At 53.4% G+C, this 22,309-nt stretch overlaps 1 long non-coding RNA gene across 1 annotated transcript in view; it reads right to left on the reverse strand.

Annotated features, from left to right (window-relative positions):
• LOC309870736 overlaps positions 1-22,309 on the reverse strand; it is a 34,992-nt gene that overhangs the window by 2,017 nt on the left and 10,666 nt on the right. The window contains exons 5-9 of the long non-coding RNA XR_014314784.1: positions 13,038-20,879; positions 12,343-12,548; positions 7,689-11,662; positions 7,459-7,613; positions 4,489-6,867 (exon numbers count right to left, since the gene is read on the reverse strand). This is a non-coding gene — a long non-coding RNA (uncharacterized lncRNA). The remainder of the gene's footprint in view (positions 1-4,488; positions 6,868-7,458; positions 7,614-7,688; positions 11,663-12,342; positions 12,549-13,037; positions 20,880-22,309) is intronic.

Genomic DNA, 22,309 nt, shown 5'->3' on the forward strand with positions numbered 1-22,309 from the left:
CCCATGATTCTAAGGTAGAGGTTGAAAATAACAGTTCCGGGCTGCACTGTGTCAAATTCCTAACCCCCACCACCTCGGAATGGGACCATATTTGGAGAGGGAAGCTTTCAAGAGGTAATTCAGGTAAAATGAGGTCATCAGAGTAGACCCTTGTCCAATATGACTGATGTCCTTACAGTAAGGAGGTCAGGACGCAGACTCGCACAGGCCACGTGAGGACACAGAGAGAAGGTGGCTGTCCACACGACAAGGAGAGAGGCCACAGGAGAGACCAGCCCTGGTGACACCTTGATCGTGGAACTCCAGCCTTCCAGAAGGGTGAGACAGTCCTCCTTTGTGCTTAAGGCCGGCGTCTGTAGCTCTCAGTTGCAGCAGTGCTCGCAGAGTAGTAAACCATCATGTCTCACCTCTGAGTTTTGAATCTCCTTATTGAGCCATCGGTGTCTGTCCCCGTTGTAAGAGGAGATCAAAAGTCCTTAGAGGAGGAAGCCACAGGCTATGTGTCTCACACGCGTGTGCAAGCACCAACACACACACACGTCCATCCGTCAGTAAAGTTCGCTCCTACCCGTTGAAGCGCCGGTTCCAGCCCACAGGGAATCCCAATTGAGGCACCACCTTGAGAAGGGAGAGCAATCTCCGTGCCTTCCTCCTTCCCGCCTCGGTGCCCGCTTCCACCCGCCCTGCCACCCCAGCCCCGGGAAAGCTGGGCCCCAGGTCATGGCACACTTGACCAAAAACGGCCGTGGCTGCGCATTGGGAGGAGATAATAAATTTCCGTTTCCTTCTCAGTAACTAACGAAGTGGATACGACTTCAGGAGCCGGGTCCTGCCATGCACAGAATGTGTCCACGCTTCTGTTTCCGTCAACTCCGAGGACACGTGTCTGGGAGGCTGTGCTCACTGGGCAGCCCCCACGAGGGCTGAGGCCCTGACAGGGAGCTTGGACAAGGCCCGACGGAGTGGGGCGCCAAGCTGGGCCAGCACCGCCTCTGCAGCAGGGCGGAGAGCCCGTGGTTCTTCCCAAAACATGCTTCACTTCCTTTCCCTCACAGAAGAATACCTCAGCTGAGCCAGGCGGTCAGAAGGGTCATGAGGCCTTGGACGCCACGGTAGTTCACAGAAAAAGGCCACTGCCCCGCGAACAAGCGTTGAGATGAGGTAAAAGTGGGTCTACCTGCCAAAAACATTAAGACTTCTCATGCTGGCTTTTCTCCCTTTTTAAGGTTTCAAAAGATGTCATTTAGTCCCAGCGCTAACGTGGACTGCTTCCTCTCTGCACAGCTGTACCTGACGAAGACTGTTTCTCCATCCAGTGAAGACCCTTGAAAAAACCCTCCATAAACATAAATCTTTAATTTTCATGATGTTATCTTATCATAAAAACAACACCACAATAAAAAAATAAAATGAGAATCCAATCCAATAACGTTGCCCTGCGGTCCATACCTTAATAAAAATTAATGTTTCTCTTCATTCAAATGATTCATGTCCATATGCACCCTGAGTTTTTGCATATAAAAGATAAAACATTAAATAGTAAATAACAAGTCGTTTGTTTTTTTCTCTTTGTAACAAATGTGTTTGCCTGGGAAGGGCGTGCGGGGACGGATGTGAGAACGAGTGGAAAGCACGAAGGGTGAGGGTCATGGAGTCATCAGCTGTCATCAGACGGCCGGGACTGCAAAAGGGTCCCTGCTCTGCCCACCGGTCACACTTGAGGGACCCCCACCGGCAGCTCCAGGACCGGTCACCAGAGTCCCTTGCAATGGGGCCAGCAGCCCGCCGTCTGGGACACCGTGCCCTCCGTGCTCCCGCTGGATTACAGACTTGGGTGGGTGACGCGTGGTCCTATCTGAGAAAAGTTCACCGCCCACATCTGAAACGTCCCCCTGCATGCACTCCTTCTCTCCTCACCCGTATCCGCTCCGGACCGGTCATTCGGCCAGCAGGCCATTCAAGGGGACTAGAGGCTAATTCTCATCCTTTGCAGGAAAAGCGGTTTCCAAGTCCCCTTTTCTCCAGCCCGCGGTAGCCGGCAGCAGCTCAAGGCCCGGGATGGAGGGGCCCCGCGGATCCCGCAGCCTCTCCCTACGCTGCTTCTGGGCTGGAGCTTCCCTGGGAGAGGCTCCCTCTGGCCCTGTGCTGTGGTGTAGACAGCAGCCTGGCAGTGCGGATGCCGCCCGACACCCACTTACCCACTTACCGCTCCTCCCCGCTTCACCCCAGAGCCCAGCCTGGCTCCGTGAACGGTCCCCCATGCAGAGGGCGGTGGCCCGAAGCCTGGATCCACGCCCCACTCGCGGACCTGCTCCGGCCTCCTCCCCAGGGACTGGCCCTCGTCTCCTCTCCAGGCCAAGTCTTCAGCATGACTCACCCCCTCGCTCGACAGGGGCTCCCAAAGGAGCCCCCAGACTCCTCGGAGATGCGGGGAGAGGCAGGAGGGGGTGCAAAACAGGGAAGCGGTATAACAGTGGCCCTCAACCATCTCCGAGGCCCCATGACCAATTCCAGATCATCACAGACCAAGTCAGAACAGTGAAGCATTAGCCTCAAGAAAGGAGTAAACTTTCCACACGGCTCCAGAACCCAGAAATATCGCAGAGTGTTCTACAAGGACCTTTTCATTAGGCTCCCGGCACTCTAGAATCTCCCAAATAATGCTGACACAAGACACAAGACACTCAGAGACACACAGAGACACACACACTAACACTTTCGCCGGATTCCATGCAGTTATGTGTCTAGAAATTGCAATATTCCCTAAGCAATAAGAAAGTAAATGCTTCTGACTGAATGGAGGAGGCCTGAAGGGGTGGGGGGCATTCGCCCACATACGAGACTAAGTGTTAATTTTGCTCAAGGGAACCTCAGGCCCTGCCGTCCGCATCGCCCCGGGCGGCCCGCCGTCCTGCTTTCTGTCCCCTGCCATCCTCCGTCCTTCTCTCCTTCTCTCCCTCACCTGGAAGACAAGGGTGTCTCGGGCACGCGGCCATCAGTCTCCTCGGAAAACTACCCGACCGTCTTGAGACACAGCTGGCACTTGGGATCATGGGCCACAGAGGAGAGGAAATAAATCACAGGTGCTCACAGACACAGTTCAAAGCCCTGGGGGGCTGGATGCGGGGATGAGGAGTGTGGGTCCCCGGGAAGGTGCTCGGCTGGACCCCTCGCCCTGCTCTTCTGATTTCTTTCAGTTAATGAGAAAAAGTACTAATGTCCCTCCTTCATTAAGCAGGGAACCTCTGCACACTCTCCGACGAAAGTCTGCACCTGGAGGGCAGGAGCAGAAATGCGAGGGGTGTCGGAGAGACACGGCCAGGACAGGGCCACCGGCAGGACGTGGGGCTTCAGCGGTCTCAGATCTGAGAGGCAGCCAGGGTCACGGTGCCATCTGCAAGAATCAAGGGTGTGACTCTAGGAACAAGTCAACTGTCCCGGCAATGTTGAGTCGGCCTCCTCCCCGCAGCCTTCCCAGGAGCCCAGCTCCGTCTTCAGGCCACTGCTCCCACCACTGCCGGTAAGGAAAATCCACGGAGGCCTCACCTGCACACAGGTGAGCCGGGTGGTAGGAAAACACACCCTGCTCTTTTCCACTCCGGAGGAAGTGGAAAATCCCTGCCACCGCAGTGGGGGAGGGCCAGGTTCAGAGAGTCCAGCACTGGGCCCCAAGGGCTCCCCAAGGCAGACCACGTTGTGCAAGCCACAGTTCAAGGAAGCCACAGTTCAAGGAAGCCAGAGTTCAAGGCCATCTGGGGTGGCAGGGAGGGCCTGGGCTCAGACAGACACAGGTGCCCAGGTGGAAGGCGGGATGAGAGACAGGAGGAGCACACGTAGCACCTCAGCCCCGAAACTTGCTGTCTCCCAGACAGATGCCATTCTCACGGGGCCCAATCACGGGGCAAGGCCAGCTTCTGTGTTTCTGGGTGAAAAGCTTTCTTCCTCAATCAGGTCTGCAGGACCTGATCAGAATCCAGACTCCTGGGGCCGGGACCATAGAGGCCGAGGATCGGGGCCGTTTCAACAACAAGAAAAGGCAACATCAGGAACCCAACACGTGCTGGTTATTCTCACCGACTTCCACAGACCAGAGGCTGCCCCTCACTGTTACCAACTTTCCAAGAACACTGATTCCTTTCTCGAAAAGTTCCCCCAGGGTCAAGATTCTCCTTCAAACCCACCCAACCTCCTCACGGCCAAACTACCCTGACTTGGCGGGAGGGTCCCACAGTGACCACAGGAGAGCAGGTTTCCTGCTTCTGAGGTTCAGAGCACAAACACCCTCCTGGGCCAACCCTGCCCCAAGGCCAGCTTAATTGAAAATGACTGACAGAACATTCTAGACGCCCAGAGCTTTCAGGACAGCACTTGATTCTCATCAGGGTCTTGGGTGTTGAGTTCCCCCACCACGGTTGAGGTGGGCACATCATGAACTAGGTAAATCCATTTTCCTCAGGGATGAGAACCCAGGCCCCTGAAGGCATTTACCACAATAACGGAGAAACTGGACACGTTCGTCACACTCAGAAATCCCCAGAGACCCACGTTCGCAGTGGTGGTTCGCCATCAACAGCCATCAGGGTTGGGAGGGTGTGGGCTGGTGGCAAGTTTATGGTTACAGAACCATAAAATGGGTAGAATCTTCATGTCTGGAAGAACATTGCACGGAAAAAAAAAAAAATTGAATGAGTTTTGTTTTTTTTTTGAACTTGGAAACTATGTCATATCTCTCTGTGCTCTTTAAACATTTCACAATTCAGAGACCACGAGCATCAGTCCCTTCAATATAGTATGCCTCGTTATTGTTTTATTAAAGATAATTTTTGAAACTTCATTTTCTGAGAAGAAAGGGATGATGAGAAATATGCAGTCCACGTTGAGAACAAGGAGTCATTCTTCAATTTAATTCTAAAACTCAAACATAGCAATAAAAGAAAGTAACTTTACCCTCCCCTGACTCAGGAACCATTTACCTAGACCCTTTGCTAAGACATTTCAAAACGTCTGTGGGAGTGGAAGCGTGCTTGCCTGGTGACTGGATCTCCACACACTCCTGAAGGCAGTGCCAGTTGTCACAGACTCTTCCAGAAGCAATGGGCCCATGTGTATACCACACAATGTTCTAACTGTTTGACCCAGAAATGAATCTGCTGGGACCCTGCCCTAAGGAAACAGTTTGGAAGAACCAAAATGCTATACGCACGAATCCGTTCACATTGGAGGCACCAGGGTGGCTCAGTGGTTAAGCATCTGCCTTTGGCTCAAGTCATGATCTCAGGGTCCTGGGATCGAGCCTAGTGCTGGGTTCTGTGCTCAGCGGGGAGTCTGCTTCAGATTCTCTCTCTCCCTCTCCTTCTGCCCCTCCCCCTGCTCATACGCATGTGCTCACTCTCTCGCGCTCTCTCCAAATAAAAAACTGTATGTACCCAAACCATGGAACATTGTGCCTCTAATCACAACCGTGATGAAGATAAATGTTTCGAATATATTAGATGACTGAATCAAGTTACAAAATGGATCTTAGTCTGACTCCCGTTTTGTAAAATTAAATATTTTGTCTTTAATTTTAATGTCTTAATTTTTTTCTCTTATATAACAAAAAATATTTGAAAATGGAAGGTGAGCCTAATAATTTAAGGATACAAATATCTAAGTTTTAAGAGCTAGAACTATAAAGCTCTTAGAAGAAAACATAGCTAAACATCTTCGTGACCTTGGATGGGGCAATGGTGTCTCACATGTGACAGCGAGAGCATAAACAAGCAAAAAAAAAAAAGGTAAATTGGACTTCATCAAAATTAAAAATGTGTGTGACAAAAGACACCAACAAGAAAATGAAAAGAGAACCCACGGAACGGGAGAAGATATTTGCAGATGGTGCATCTGACAAGGGGAGAGTAGCAGACTATATGGAAGAACTCTTACAACTCAAAAGTGGGCAGAGGGTCTGAGCAGACATGTCTCCAAAGAAGACAGACAAATAGTCGCTAAGCACATGAAAACGTGCTCATTAACATTTGTCAGGGAAATGCAAATCAGAGTCACAATGATGGGCGGGCAGGTAACTGAGGGGTGGGAATGAGTCTAACAGAATGAATCATTCCTCGCAGGTCATTTTGACCCCAGATAGCAGATGCAAAGACTCCATACCCTCGTACTTTTGAGTTTCTCACTGACAGCCACAGGAAGGCCCGGAGCTGACCTCAGCAGGGAGTGAACAGAATGCCCTCTCCTTGGGTTAACACAAGGCAATGTTCGCACAGAGATTTCAGATCTCTTGACCTGGCGGGGGGAATCCCATTGGTGTAGAGAGAATGGGGACAAACACTAGGTTTAAATACTCTAAACGAATTAAAGACTGAGATATTCAAGTGGGAATTTCCAAATCTGATTTTTTTTTTTTTTATCATAAACCCACACTCTTGACTGGAGTGATTCTTGGGAGGACAGTACAGCTGCTGCGAGTGCGGGTCCTGACCCCCCCAGCCAGGACTCTGCGCGCACATGGTCCCCCGTCTCCCACTTGGAGCCGAAGATCACTTCCTATGGCCCAAGAAAAGGTGCAGGAGGGCTGTCCTCAGCCGCTGACCCGGGCTGAGAGCGCATGAAGCCCCACCTTCGCTCTGGGCTCAGTTCGTGCTCTGAAGCCTCCACTCAAAGCTGTCCTGGCCTAGTGTCGCGTTTAGGGGACGGTGCTGTATACGCAGGCTGCCACAGACCGGGGACAGACTTCACCGTGAACAAGATGGACTTTCCCCCAAGGCGCAGGGTCCTTACCTTCTCCCCAGATTAACCCAGAACTGACTCCAGGAGTGACGTCGGCTTCGGTAACCCAACCCCAGAGAGGACGGCGGGGACAGCCAGCAACTGAGACGGAGGGGACGCACCAGTCACTGATCGGGTCCAGCCTGCCACTCCCGACAGCAGCTGTGGCCCCGACGCGCCCCGCCCCGACAGATCATCCTGCCACCCCTGTGGCGACACCCAGTGTGGAAGGGGCCCACCCAGCACCGCGCAGGTGGTCTTCCTCGCTCCGGGGCCGGGCTAACAGACCAACGGATGGGACTCTTGGGCTGGGCTGAAAGTGACGCTGTGACTTCCCACAGAGGAGCGAGCCTTCTGCTCTGAAGCAGCAGGTACAATGAGTCTCCTCTCATTCCCGTGTAAGTTCTTCCCATACGAACACGTCAACCAGCCCAGCCACGGGTTCAGGGACACCGAGAGCGGATGAAACCGGGGAGGAGGGAGTGAGAGTTGCCAGATTCCAGCCTACATCGCCGTCATGGAGCCAGATGCCGGGATTCCGCGCTGCCCACGCTGGGCTGCACAATGCCCTAAAGAAGCCCCGTAAAGTGCAAAGCCCGTGTTCCTTGGTTTTGTTTGTTTGAGAGGGAAATCCCGATTGCAGACGTCCAGGTTAGCGAAGCTGCCTGTGGCCAAGGGTCCCCATGTTCCTACCCCGGCCCTGCAGATGCGAAGGTGGGGTCCTCTCCCGCGAGCCCTTCCACGTTTCCTGAGAAGGGGCCACCGACGACCGCATCTTGAGTACAAATCATTCATGAAGGACATCGGTGAGGTGTCCACCAGTGGGCCAAGTCCTCCGGCTGGAGTTCCTGTCGCGCCCCGGACAGCGTCAATGGGGGCCCCGGCAAGTCTCTTCTCCCGGAGCCCAGGCCTGGCGCACTCACCTGTAAAAGGGCTGGGATCTGAGACTCCCAAGGCCCCTGCTGTCCTAACGTCCTCCGCCCTCCCTGCCTGCTGACGTGAGGTCCCCAGCCTGGCCTTGGATGTGCCGAACACTTTCAACGATGACCAGTCTCGACGGCAGGGACAGACGGGTTCAGCAGAGCCAAACCCACCACGGGTCAATGAGGAGTTGCCTGGCCAAATGGACAACAATATAAGCATCTTTGTTGATTTAGCAAGACAGTCTTTTCCTTTATCTCTTGTGAAGATAAAATACCATCCTTCTTAAACTCATCTGACAGCCAGTCAAGAATTGTTCATTCCACGCGGGTCCTGCCACAGCGTCATACAACTCTGGAGGGAAACTGAGGTCTGGCGGGGTCAGGCCCCACTACACTTCAGTGTGCTCGCAGGAGATGCCTCGTGGGTCTGTGGGCTCAGGCCTGGGCAGCAGGTGGAGAGTTCTAGCCGGGGGCGCTCGGGGGGCCGGCAGCCCAGGAAGGAGCAACTGGACAGCAAAGCCAGGAGGACAGACTTCCCATCCTGGTCCTGCAACAGTTAGCCCTGTGCTTCTGAGTGTCGGGCACACAAAGTGGGGTGGGGGTGCTGCCGGGAGCCCCGAGGACACCAGCCAGAAACTTCTGCCACTCCTGGGGGCCCTTTCAAAAAACACCTGAAGCCAGTGTCATGATTGACTGAGAGTAATCACACTCTCCCAAAATAACTTCGAGCAGCACAGCCCCAAGATGGACAGCAGGGCAGGTGATCGGTACAGGCTGTTAGGACGGGAACTTGCAGGAAAAGTCTCCGAGTGTGGGTTACAAGGCCTATGGCAGAAAGTCAAGCTGGCCTGGCCCTCGGCAGCCGAGAGGGACCCTGGAACCCAAGGCAAAGCAAGAAGGGACCCAAGAGGAGTCACCATGGGGTCTGGAACACAGCAGGAAAGCTACAGAGTAGCAGGGCTATGGGTCGGGACGCGCGCTGGGGTCAGGCAAGGAAGGGGCCAGAGCGTCCTCACTGGAGGAAGTGGCTAAGCCGTCCAAGCAGAGCTGGACAGGTGGCCGGGAACCGGGAGCCCGGCCTGCCTCCCCTGGGATCAGATTAAATTGTCTGCACCAGCCTGGACAAAGTCACCGGCTCTCCGACACGGAGCAGGGGCTGGAACGGAGAAGGCAGCAGGGACACTTGCAGGAAGGAGGGTGCCAGGGTGGGCAGCGGCCAGAGCCGGCTCGGGACCACATTTCCCCAAAGGTCACTTGTCTCCAGAGTCACCTCTTAGGTTCTCCCTGGCCCTCCCTTTCTCTCTGCAGGCTTCCCAAAGCCTCATTCTGCTTCCCCGCCTCCGAGCTCCTGGAAATCGCCATCAGACACAGACGCACCTCAACCTTTATGCCGATCTCTTTTCTACATCCTCGACTGCATGTCAGCCTCGGAGACCCCCGCGAGGCTGGCCTTGCTCTCTGCATCTTTCCAGTGAGGAGGCTGAGGCTGAGCAACGTCACCAGCCTGCCCGAGGCCACCAGCCTCCCCGAGGTCACCAGCCTGCCCGAGGTCACCAGCCTGCCCGAGGCCACCAGCTTGCCCGAGGCCACCAGCCTGCCCGAGGTCACCAACCTGCCCGAGGTCACCAGCCTGCCCGAGGCCACCAGCCTGCCTGAGGCCACCAGCCTGCCCGAGGTCACCAGCCTGCCCGAGGCCACCAGCCTGCCCAGGGCCACCAGCCAGTAAGTGGCAGTGGTGCTAATGTAATGAGCACCTTACAGATGCCGTGTCATCAAATCCCGTCTCGTTCCCTTTGAGGCCAGCGTTTATCTTCCTCATTCAGCCTCGGGAAACTTGGAGAGACTGAATAACTTGTCTATACTCCTCCAGGTAGATTCAAGCAAGAATCCATTCAGGTCACGTCTGAATCCGAAGCCAGTGTTCTCCCACTCGACTATGATCACCTCTAGCCACCGTCTCCCTCCCTGCTCCCTGTAAGTTGTAGGACTCCCCACCCTCAGCCCCCGAACAGTTTCAGGGAACATTCTGGGTCTGCAGGCTTAGGCTGGGTACCACTGGCTCTTTGAGCCAACACTACAGGAGCCGAGTGCGCCCCCTTCGCTCATGATGATGGGGTCATCGACCCGCTAACTCTGCCACGCCCCCCACCGTGTGCCACCACCCCAGCAAGAACCCTAAACTGGGCCCTGCATGGTGACATGCATGCTGGAGCTTCTGTTTACCGGCCCTTTGTCATGGGAAGGGAAGATCAAGGGACAAATCCCTCGATGGCCTCTCCTTGGGACAAAACCGAGCACGAAATCCCTACTGATATGATAACTTTGGTGTGCGCACGAGAGAGAGAGAGAGAGAGAAGTCTGCGGAGAAAGAAGCTACCAGCCCTCCCTGACGAGGGCCCGTTGGAGGCCCTCAGACCACGTGTCTGCGGCTGCCTGAGCAAAAGACCGGCAGACCCCTCAGGCCCGGTCCCTTGGTCAACTCCGCATAACCCAGAATGTTCCACTCAGGATCACTACAGTAGGAGAAGGATACTGGACCTTTCCACATTTTGAAAATATGCCAGAACGTCAGATAATCGGGCCTGCTTGAATAACAATGAGGCTCCATTTTTCCATTTTAACCAGTTTCTTTCAGGCAGATGATGCAAACACGGTCTCACTCATGTGGTGAAGAAGAAGGTCAATAAAGCCACGTTTTTGCCCTAGCTTGAGATCCCTACCCAGCCGGTCCGTGAGGACCACATGCTGACGCACTCAGGTAAACTGAGGCCCTGTGGGTTTCCGCTCTGGCCATGGCAGCGCTCCAGTGTCTGAGGAGCGGATGCAGGGCTGGAGGTAGGGTTTCTGCAAGACCATCGTGAGCGCCAAGAGCAGGGAAGGAGCCTGGGCCCTGGGCTGCAGACACCCAGAGCTGCACAAAGGGGGCAGGCCAGGCACTTCCCGTGTCCTCTTGCCACCTGCGTGACCTTGGATGGGCTGGACTTCGCCTCTGTCCAGGATCCCGCAAGTAAACGTAGAGGAGGGAGAACATGCATGATGGACTGTGTGTCCCCCCCAGGTGCCATGCCCATGTGCACCGTGACGGTGACCGTGCTGAGCTGAGGGTAGCTACACACAGCATTTCCCACCGGAAGCTGCACCCTGATGTCTGGACTCACCCAACCTCTCCCCAACTCAACAGAGGCGCGCACAAAATCGATCAGCAGATTACTCCCGCGTCCTGGGCACTGGCTGTGTTCGTTCAAGGCTCTGGGGTGTCCCTCACGATGACTCTCCTGCGTCTCTGGGTTGCAAAGTCATGGGGAAGGAAACAGAATCTGGAAAGTTGGGTCACTTGCATAAATAGGCTATGCTTGAAGACCCACTTTTTCTAGTGAAGAGAGGAACGAAGGTCCCATTCAAGGTTGGAGAAGCAGGACCCGCTCAGAGAGCCCCAGTTCCTGCTTTTCTTCCCTTCAGCCCCAGCAGACGAGGCCAGCTGGTCCCACACGGCCACCACCCGAGGAGGCAGGCTCGGGTCTGGCACACACCATAGGACTCTGCCACATCGGCGCTCAGTAAAGAGTAGGCTGCAAGCTTCAGGCTTGTTCTGGAAGCACCGCCCATGCCAGCCAACTCCAGGGACCTGGGAAGTTAGGGACGAGCTCCGAGCTGGCCAAAGCCAGCCGTGACTGAGTGGGTCTGCCTCAGGCCCACAAGAAGGCTTGGGCTGTCCTGCTGTTTTTCATTCACCGGTTGGTTTGCTTTGGCTTTGATCTCTAACAGAGCATGTCTATAGTGTTACTCTGAAGAGAAAGTGTCCTTTTTCTGCTTAGAAGGCCCCAGACATCTTCCTTTTTGCCTCCAGTGCACGACCAGGAGGTCCCACCTCAGGACTCAGAAGACAGGAAAAGACCAGCGTTTCACTGAGGATGTTTCCAGCTGAGACGTTGCTCTTGTGGCTCTTTCAGATCCCAGGAGAAACACTCAGCTTGCTGCCGGAGATAATAAAGTCTGTTGTCAAATACTGAGAAATGAGAGCACTTGATCGCCAGAGCCCTGGTGCTGCCCACCGCCCAGAAGCAGTGCATTCTCCCAGCATGATTCTGTTACTGGTTCTCATGGAACCTTGAACTTCTAACGACCCAGGGTGACCCGGTCTGCCCCTCGATGTTGGTGATAACGAAACTGAAACCTGGGAAGCGGGGGCTGGACCAAGGTCACGGAGGTGTTGGACGCAGAGCCGAGAGTGGTTGGGCCTTCAGTCATTGCCTGTTGTGGGCTCCGTGGGGTCACCCCAGAGCTCACAGGTGGAGTCCTAAGCCCCAGTTCCTCTGACTGTGCCTGTATTTGGAGACAGGGCTCTCCAAGAGGCAATTAAGGTAAAATGGGGTCATGTGGGTGGGCCCTAATTCAGTATGACTAGCGTCCTTAAAAGGAGATGAGGACACAGAGCGGGAAGGCCCAGTAAAGACATGGAGAGAAGATGGCCGTCTACAAGCCAAGGAGAGAAGCCTCAGTAGAGCCAGCCCTGCCAACCCCTCAACCTTGGACTTCTGGCTCGTCTTAGTTAGGGCAGCCCCAGGACACAGCTACAGTGCCCTTCTCTGCTTCCCCATGACAAGGCAGCCATTTAGCGAGTGCTAGTTTAAAGTACATCACTTTGCACACTTACTGAAATTAATGAAATGTTGAGGGAAGCAGGTTTCATCAGTAACTTGTTCAGGAGAATCCCTGGGATGTTGCTCGTATGGGGCATGTGGTGGTGATAAAGTCATGGAAATGGCTCTTCTAGGTGACTGGTGAGCTCTCTATGCAATTGGTTCCCAAAGAAGTCATCCAGAACGTTCCAGGCGGCAAGGACAGCCCTGGAGCGACTGTCTAAGGGCAAGAGTGCTCACTGTTAGGACAGGATCATTCAATTGTTTGAACAAAATATAGTGAAAGTTTCATGAGTTTTCTTACCTCTCAAGTTCAGAAATAGAGCAAGAAGTGAAGCCTGGGGGGATTTCGGAAAGACATATGGAGGCAGGCGAGGAGAAGGTTGAAAAAAACCAGAAAACTGCCCCACATGTGTGTCCGACAGAACTTGAATGACCAGTGTTCTGCAGACGAAGACTGCCTTGAAGAAGAACGCCATCGGTGACAGAGGCCGCACACATGGGCTACAGGTCAACCCGCCTCCAACACGTGCAGGCTGTGCGGGTTTGGGCAAGTCCCCTAACCTCGCTGTGCCTCGGTTTCTCCATTATGTTTTTAAAGAAAACCCACAGTAGTGCTTGTCTCACAGGACAGCTGTGAAGACCCAGTGAGTTAAAACATGTAAAGCTCTTCTTAGCGCCGTGGTCGGCACATGGAAGCCGCACTCACCTTCAGTTGCAGGTCGGGTCAGTCTCTCGGAGAAGCAGTTACAGGGAAACGCAGCACGTGTTCTGATGAAGGGCTCTGGAGGCCCGGAGAAGAGAGCTTCCGTCTAGGCCACTACGAGCTGGCTCTGGCGGGCCGATCGGGGGCTGTGTTCTGGAAGAGAGACCATCCAGAAGACGGAGTTGGGGGACTCGAGAAAATATCACGCCGTTTGGGGAACCACAAGGAGTGTGTGGCCTCTAGAGCTGAGGAGGGCGCCGGGAGACGAGACCAGAGAGGCTGAGACGGGTCGGCCACCAAAGCCCACCCCCCCGCCCCGTCGTTGCCCAGAGAATGGACAGAAGGCCCGGGGCACGGGAGTCAGGCCTCAGCAGGTTTTGAAGCAGGACGTGGCAGGGTCCACAGAAGAGGGAGACATTCCCACGGCTCTGAGGAGGCCCAGAGAAGGAAAGGGACTGCCCGCGGGGACAGACGTCCGGGCAGTGGCCACAGGCCCAGGTAGAAATGACAGGGGCTGAGGTGAGGGCCGTGGCCGTGAGGGTGGCGGCCGAGGCAGAAGAACGGGGGCCTGGCAGAGGCGAGGCCGGGGGCAGCAGCTCATCTCCTCCCCCAGAGCACACAAGGCAGGCGGTGAGTGGGAGGGGGCAGAGGGGACATCAGCCTCTCCCAGGCTTCTTGCAGGATCCTCGGGTCCCTTCTCGCCCTTTGGCTACCGTCCGAGAAGGCGTGGGCTCGGGGCAGCACCGCCGTGGCCGGAGCTCCCTGGAGGACAGCTGCAGGCCTCAGGCCCAGCCGCGGCGGACGGCCGGTGGGCAAGACACCCCTGTTTACTGTAGCAGCCCCTGAGACCCGGGGATCTGTCACACCGCAGAGCCCACCCGAGCACGCGGCAGGAAGATCAGAGCAGCGGTTGCGGGGCCGAGGACAGAGGCGAGTCCAGGAGGGGCATGTGGGCCCTGGGGGAAGCTGGTGCCGCCGACTCGGGCAGGAGATGCCGGACACTAGGCCTCCGCTTGGACCGCAGACAGGAGCGTCTGGGAGCTCCCAGCAGGAAGCGGAGGACCACCGCGGTGCGTGTGTGAAACCCGTCGGGGAGATCCGGGTGTGTGTGGCGGACCGTGGGCAGGGAGCGCTAAGAGCTAAAGGGAAGAAGAGTCTGGAAGAAAGGCCATCAGCAGGGACAAGAGGGACCCAGCGAGGTGTCCCTGATGGAAAGACATTGAACACGAAGCAGGACAGAGCACGGCAGGAACGGGGAAGGGAACCAACCGACCCCCAGCACGGCTCCAGGGGGCTCTCGGTGCCCCCAGGTGGAGGCCCGCTGCAGATACTGCCCCCTCCCCAGGGCGCAGAAGGTGCCAGAAATCCAGGAACAGAGGGGCAACGCAGGCCGGGATTGAACCAGCGGATAACGCTCGCGCAGGGAGACGGCAGGTGTTTCCGACAGCCCCGCCCCTGAGGCGCTAGCGGGGGGAGATAAGGCAGGTTCAGAAATAACTCACTGGAGGCAGACAGACGGGAACAAGTGCCCCCGAGCCCGGCAGATAATGAATGCACCAAGGGGCTTCCAAAGGGAGATGACCTCCAGCTGGAAGAGATCGGGAAAGAACCCTTTGAGGCAGGGCCCGTGGGGTCCAGGCCTAATCGCTGGGGGCCAGCGTCGCCTCCAGGTTCAGGAATGACGGTGTCTCTCCGTGGTCTCGCTCTGCTCAGCGGCTGCCACCGCCACAGTGAGAGTTCTGTGGCTGAACACCCTGTGCTCCTTGCGTGAACGACAGCATCGCGCGTGGAGTGCGGTCAGGAGAGCGGACTGGGGGGTTTCCACGGGTACTCCTGGATGGCGGGAGCAAAAGGGGTCCGAGCAGGACCCCAGGGCGAAGTGAATATTTATGCCACATGCAGTGGGCCAGACTGGCAAGGACCACCGTACCGGCTTTGGCGATTACAGGCCACGCCCAACACCACTGCCCAGGCCGCTGTAGCCGGACACCGCGAGCAAGATGGCCTAACCCAACATCTGTCTGCTGCTGGGCCAGGGCGGGAAGAGATGGGGCACCCGCACAGCTGGGTGCGGGTGAAGGCCCCTTCCCGGCTTACACACGCCACTTCCTTGCCCTGTCCTCACAGGGTGCAGGCAGAGATCGCCTCAGTAGGTCTCTTTTTATAAAGGTACTAACCCCATTCACGGGGACCCCACCCTCACAATCTAATCTGCTCCCAAAGACCCCAATCCCACTCCACGAGGGTATGAAATGAGGGGAAGAGCGGGACATAAGCCTTCAGTCCCTGGCACTCCCTGATAAACCCCCTACTGGATAGTGAGGACTCCAAGACATAAGCGTCACTTCCTAGATCTTCTGAATAATCAATCAGTTCAGAGCATGAAGGACATAATTTTTTCTAAAAAAGAGAAACAGTTCACATAATGAACAGATAGCTGTTTATTTAGAAAAAAATATAAACTTTTTAAAATAAAACGGAAATGGGCACAAAAATCAATAACTTTTTTAAAGTCTTTCTTAAAGGTTTATTTATTTTGGGAGAGAGAGAGAGAGCATGTGAGCGGCGGCAGGGAGGGGCAGAGGGGAGAAGTCTCAAGCAGACTTCCGGGGCCTGAGATCACAACCTGAGCCGAAATCAAGAGTTGGACGCTCAACGGACTGAGCCTCACAGGCACCCCAATCTCTAAAGGTATTTCTGCAGGACGCCTGGATGCCTCAGTCCACTATGCATCTGCTCAGGTCATGATCCCAGGGTCCTGGGATCGAGTCCCACATCCAGCTCCCTGCTCAGCGGGGAGTCTGCTTCTCCCTCTCCTTACCCACTGCTCGTGCTCTCTCTCACTCTCCCTCTCTTTCCCAAATAAATAAATAAAATCTTTTTTTAAATTATTTTTGCATCTCTTAGCTTGATTTCTTCACACTACCTTTTGGGGTCTCGGGTGAGAAAATAGAAGCATAAGGTTTGGGATCGACCTGAGGTCACAAAGCCAACTATGGAAGGACAGGCTTGCTTCCGATACAGCGCTGCGGGAAAGATGCCCACCATTCTAGAATCATAGCTCTAGCTGACTCTTGGGGAAGGGCCAGAGGAGACAACTCCTAGGCGTTACTGCTTTGCTACTGTGTGCACTAGCCTCCCAACACAATGACCACGTCCAGGGTTGAATCCTTGAGCCACAGCCTCAACAAGGCCTGCGGGCCAGGAGTGAGGGAGGAGGGAGCCTTGCAGATCGCTCGTCCTCCACCTGCCACCGTGGGAGCCTACCGGGGTGTCACAGAGGGAGCTGAGCTCGGCACAAGGAACTTCTTAGAGTTGGATGCCCCAGTCCCCAGCAGGGGCTGCAGGTCTCCCCAGTAAATCAAACCCCGCTTTCTGCCAACGCAACCTTCCTGCTTTACCCTCCCTCGCCCAATACCGAACTTCTAAACTTAGAACTCCTGTTGGCCTCCTCCTCCCCAAGCACACACACATCACAACCTGTGAGGGCTGCTTCCAGCCCCTATTCCTTCCATCCGCAAGAGCAATTTGCCCAGAGGTTACTCTCTGGAAGCAGAAGCATGTGGCCTGGTGTCTTTTGATTTGGGAGCCGATCAGCTGGAAAAAGGTATTTTGCAAGGCTCAGCGGAAGGAGACCCTCCCCTCCGCTAGCCACTTCGCAGACATATGGCCTGCTTTCCCACCAGTTAGGAAGTGATTATTGGAGCAGCACAAACAGATTTCTTTGTCAACGTGGAGGTGTGATTTTCTCAGGTTTTGTGAGAACACACACGTACATATTTTTACCAACCCAATCTGTTTTCCAGCAACCCAGTGGCCACAGGGTCTGGGAGACCAACATGAATATTTGGGAGGCACAGAGGGTTGCCTGGAGAAGTCTCTAGAAGCTTCAAGCACACCTGAGCTGACAGGAGTCTGAACCGCCACAGAGGAGGCCCTCGGGTCAACAACTCGTGAGCTGGGAGGAAAGGTGGGCTGCCACGAGAAGCACAGGCCTGGACGCAGGCGCCCCACGTCCACTCTGGGTCCGCGGACAGCCTCTTCCCTTCCTACCTGCCCAGGCTCTCACCTGTGACGGGAAGGACCCCACAAAGCTGCCTCGTGCACACAGAACCCTACCACAGGGCTCCTCGGCGACATAGGGCCAGAACTTTTTTTTAATTCACTATTGCTGGTGTAGCACTAAGATCTCTTTGAAATAAAATTTAAGGCTTGCAAGAGACATTAGGGCAAAGAGAGCAGATGTGTTAAAGATACCACATTCCTTTATTTCCATTACATCCCTAATTACCTTGACAATCAAAAACTTTTTTTGTGTTGCTTTACAGTATAGATCTGTGCTATCCGATATGGTAGCCAAATCACATGAGTTACGCTGCATTTTTATTAAACAAATTCAAAAATGTAGTCTGTCCTTTGCACCAGCCACATCACAAGTACTCAGTAGTTGCACATGACCGGCGGCTCTCATACTGAAGAGCGGAGATAAAGAACATTTCCATCATCACCGAAAACTCTACTGGACAGTGCTCGTAGAGACCCCCAAGGAGCAAAAGCTATTGGGGAAAGCGCAGCGGGAAAATGCTGGAACCTGGAGGCGTGGGGTGGGTGGTAACTGGCTGGACCAGTCGTAAAAAGCTAAATCCTAAACCAGAATTGGTAGGCGCTATGGAGGCCGCTGACCCTTGACATCTATCGGGTCTGGGCAGCCGTTCCAAAGCAAGGCACCTGCCCAAACTCTCTGAAAAAAAGGCTAAACCAAGGTAACAAACTCTGTTGAAAGGACTAAAAACTACGTGTCTCCTTTACCTTGACAAACATGCCTTCTTGATAACATAAGAGGACAGTGTATTAGCTTGCTGGGACTGCCCTAGCAAGCTACCAGCAAACAACACAGTTCTGGAAGCTGGAAGTCTGAAGTCAAAGTATGGATGAGACTGGTTCCGTCTGAGGGCTTTGAGGGATAAACAGCCCCATGCCTCTCTCCTAGCTTCTGGTGACAGCCAGCAAGCCTAGCATCCCATAGCTTATAGATGTCCCCTTCACCATGTGGCGTTGTCCTCACATCTCTGTCTTTACATGGCCCTCTTATGAACACACCAGTGGCATTGGCTTGGGGACTCTCTCTACTCCACTATGACTTTATCTTAACTAATGACATTCTACAAGGACCATATTTCTAAAGGTCACAATTTGAAGTGCTGGGCATTAGGACTTCAATACAACTTCCTTGGAGGACAAGGTAAGCCCTAAGAACCAGACTGAAGTTGGAGTTTGCAGACATCTCCGGGTGCTGCATCAGAACGCCACAGCACGAGAAGAGCCCCTGCTCCGGACCCTTCGGTTCCTTCCCACCTCCCCACCCCCCGCTCTTCCATGGTTGAGAGGCCTTGTCATTGTTCCCTCCGGACCTCCCACACACCGACACCTCTCATTAGAAAGACCAGAGATAAAAGAGAGGAAATAGAGCAAAACTCAAAGGCTTAGTTCAAGAAGTCCCATGTTCGGAAAGAGAGTTTCAGAGATAGAGAAAGAAATCAAGGGAAACGGAAGAAAGAAAATCATCAAGATGTAATTTAAGAGGGGCCTGGGATGTTTAGTCATTAAGCATCTGTTTTTGGTTCGGGTCATGAGCCCAGGGCCCTGAGATCGAGCCCTGCATCAGGCTCCCTGCTTCTCCCTCTTCCACTCCCCCTGCTTATGTTCCCTCTCTGGTTGTGTCTTTCTGTCAAATCAATAAATAAATCTAAAAATTTTTTTAAAAAGATATAATTTAAGAACACTTCTGAGACCCGAGAGACACGAGTTTCCAGCCTAGGACCCACTGAGTGCCTGGCATGATAGATGAAACAGACTCACCCCAAGACAGTAGCAGGACATTTAAGAACACTAAGGATAAAAAGAAAATCCTACAAGCTGTCAGGGAGATAAAAATAGGTCCCATACAAAGGATCAGGAATAAAAATGGCTTTGATTCTCAAGAGTAACCCGAATGCTAGATGACAATGCGACATGGTCTTCAAAAATCTGGGAGGAAACTACTTCAAAACCAGAAAGTACCAACTAAGCGTGAGGTACAGTGAAGATAGTGTCAGTCATGCAAGGTGTCAAAGTATTTACCTCCCACACACCTCAAGAAGCTATTAGATTTGTTCCACCAAAGGAAGAGAAAGAACTATGAAAACAGACATGAAACCCATCCCAAGACACAATCTAAGAGTAAACTTGGGACTTCCAAGCTTAGCTCCAACATGTAAATAGCTTGGGAGTTGTCACCCGCCACTCTTACAACAGGAACAATCTGGAAAACTGAAAAACATGACTTTTCTGGGACTCCTCAGAGGCTGGTGTCGCAGGGCAAACCACCACCCCTGAAATGAGAGAGACAAGGTATATCACAGCCAAGATCTTACATAGAGAGCCAAAGCCACAAACTGGAGTCATAAACTGGGAGGAACACGTAAGTGGTCATTTTGACAAATTGCTAGAGGCTGAGTGTGGGCTAGCCTAAAAGAGGGAAACCCCCGGGGGCTACAGGATTGGTGGGCTTTCACATTGTGGGGGAGGGGGAGGCTTAATCTCCAGGAACCCTACCAGGTTCTCATAATGAGGAATTAAGGAAGATCCATGCCATGGTTCTGGCAGGAGGAGGGAAGGTGGTCAAGTGTGATACTCCCCAAGCACTCTCCCTGAGAAATGCCAGTTCTCCAAGGAAGAAGACTGCCAGGGCTCTCCCAGCTGGGGGAGGGGCGCGCCCCCCAGCACAGCACCCTCTACGCTAGTCTCTCCCTACTGCCGGCCAGGGGAATGGTGGGGGAACACTGTTAACAGTGATCCTTGCTTCACAGAAATAGATTGGGGACACAGACGTAGCATGCTAACACTAATCGAAAGAAAGCTGGAACAGCTATCTTAATTTCTGACAAAGCAGCAGACTTCAAAATAGGGAAGATTATCAGGGATAAAGAAGGGCCTTACATAATAATAAAGGGGTCAATTTGCAAGAAGACGAAGAAGGCCCTAACATGTATACCCCTAATAACAGAGCATCAAAATACAAAAACCTACAGAAATGCAAGAAGCAAATACATCAACGGTCACAGCTGGAGATTGAATGACAAATACAACAGCAGAAAATCAGCAAGAGGACAGATGGCCTAAAGGGTGAGTGTGAACTACTTGACATTTATAGAAGACGCCATCCAACAAGAGCAGAATACATTTCCTTCTACAAGAATATAATTCAGTTTCTAGGAAGGTGAAAAACAGCAAAACTGATCTGTGTTATTAGAAGTCAGGACAGTGGTCACCTCTGGAGAGCAGGAGAGGGACAGAATTAGGAGAGATATAAGGGATGCTTCTAGAATACTAGGAAAGCTCCCTTTCTTGACAACTGCATGTACACCTCGTGATAATTCATCAAAATATGTATGTATTACGCTCTGTGTGCTTTTTTCTTCACAGATAATGCTGCCGTCAATTTTTCCAAAGAGAAGCAGAGGACTTCCTGGGGACGATGGAGTTGTCTGGAGGACACACAGTGCAGATGCCCAGAGCGCAGCCAGCCCACTGCTCGGAGACTCCAGAATAAGTTACCCCAGGAGGATGAAATGGACCTGCTTCAAAAACATCTAGACTCGGAAGGAGAGGACAAGTGTCTCAAAGAGATGGAAATGGAGCCGTGTCTCCACAGATCGCAAAAGAGTGCAGATGCTCTCATAGAACTTTCTTCTCTCATCAAGGAGAAAAGAGCAGGGCTAGGGAGATGGTTGATGAGTCTGGCCAGTACTCAGGGGATGCGGCAGACACAGGAAGAACTCCCAGGCTCCCTGGCGTTCTCTCGACCTGTAGAATGGAATCGAAGGAACAGAATTTTTTTTTTTCTTTAACACACTTCCTTTTATTAGGGTGTATTACCGATCGCCGTGTGACTGAGTGGGGCTCCTTTCAGGAGAGAAAACAATGTCTCTACTCAAATTTCTCCAGTTCCTCAAGACAGGAGTTAATTCCAAAGTCGGTTTCAGTACAGAGCTAATCACACCCATAACCCACTCGCTTTCTCTTTGCATTCCTCCCACCTCTGTGATGTTATAAATGGCTTATTTTCCATTTCTATAACGTTTTTTATAATGGGCAGAAGTCAAGAGAGCAGAGAGAAATGAAATTATTAAATGGTCTCGACCCTCTTTCTCCATGTCCACATGTACTCATTCATCCGTCTTTTCACTAAAGGTTTGTTGATGACTGTGAGAACGAACCAGTGAAGAAACAGACGATTTTCCTCGGAGCTGCCAGCTCCTAACAAAACGAAACGCCTTGACCTGCTTGCTGCACCTTTGTCCCTGTCAGCGGCTGATGGCAAAGAACCCTGAAATAGTCTAGCCGCCTACATCCAAAGGACGGGAGAGATACAGGCAAGGGAACTCAGCAACTACAGAAATCAACCATGAAAAATCAGGAGAGTTTTCCTTTTCCTGGAAACATTTTTATAATTAACCTACAAACCTAAATTCTGTGGAAAAGAACCCAGTGCAAAATCCCCAAGTAGTAATAAAATTCCCACTTCTTAGGTTCACATTTCAGGCCCGCCTCAATATTAACTTCTCATTTCCTCCTCTCCTCTGCTCATCAGGAGTGAAATAAATACAATCTTCAAACCCGTGACCTTCAATTTAATCCCAGGTCTCTAGGGGGCTTTCCTGCTTTTGTAGTCTGGCCACCTCATTACACAGATAAGAAAACCCAGGCCCAGGGAGACAGCAAGTTGCCCAAGGTCACCCAAGGTCAGAGGTGCAGCTGGGACCAGAACCCAAGCCTGCCTGTACCTACATTACCTCCATGAGAGGAAACCAAGTGGCTCGTGATGCCCGTGTCCTTGCAGCAACGTGATGACCCGGGACTCTGCGCTCGCCCAGCCCCACTGCCAGCCCCGAGAGCTGCAGCAAACCTCCTCCGCCCCTCCTCAAAGTTCAGAGCTGCCCCTCCCTCTGCCACCTGCATTGGGCTTCACCTCCGGAGGAAACAGAAGCCCCCGCCCTGCTCCACGAGGGCCCACCTCTGTCCTCCTCCCCGTGGCCAATCCCCGGATCCCTCCGGCCCTGACCTCCCCCCTTCCCACTCCTCATGGCCCCCATGGATGAGTCACCTGGGCTTCCACCAGCCTTTTGCAGCTCACCTGCAAGCGCGCTGGCTTCTCATCCTAGAACAGCACACACGTGCTCTAGGGCTCTCTGCCCTTCCGGGTCGGCCTCCGGTGAGAGCTGCCTGCCCCTCCC

The sequence above is a fragment of the Mustela nivalis genome (assembly GCF_964662115.1).
Source record: "Mustela nivalis genome assembly, chromosome: 8".
Lineage (NCBI taxonomy): Eukaryota > Metazoa > Chordata > Mammalia > Carnivora > Mustelidae > Mustela > Mustela nivalis.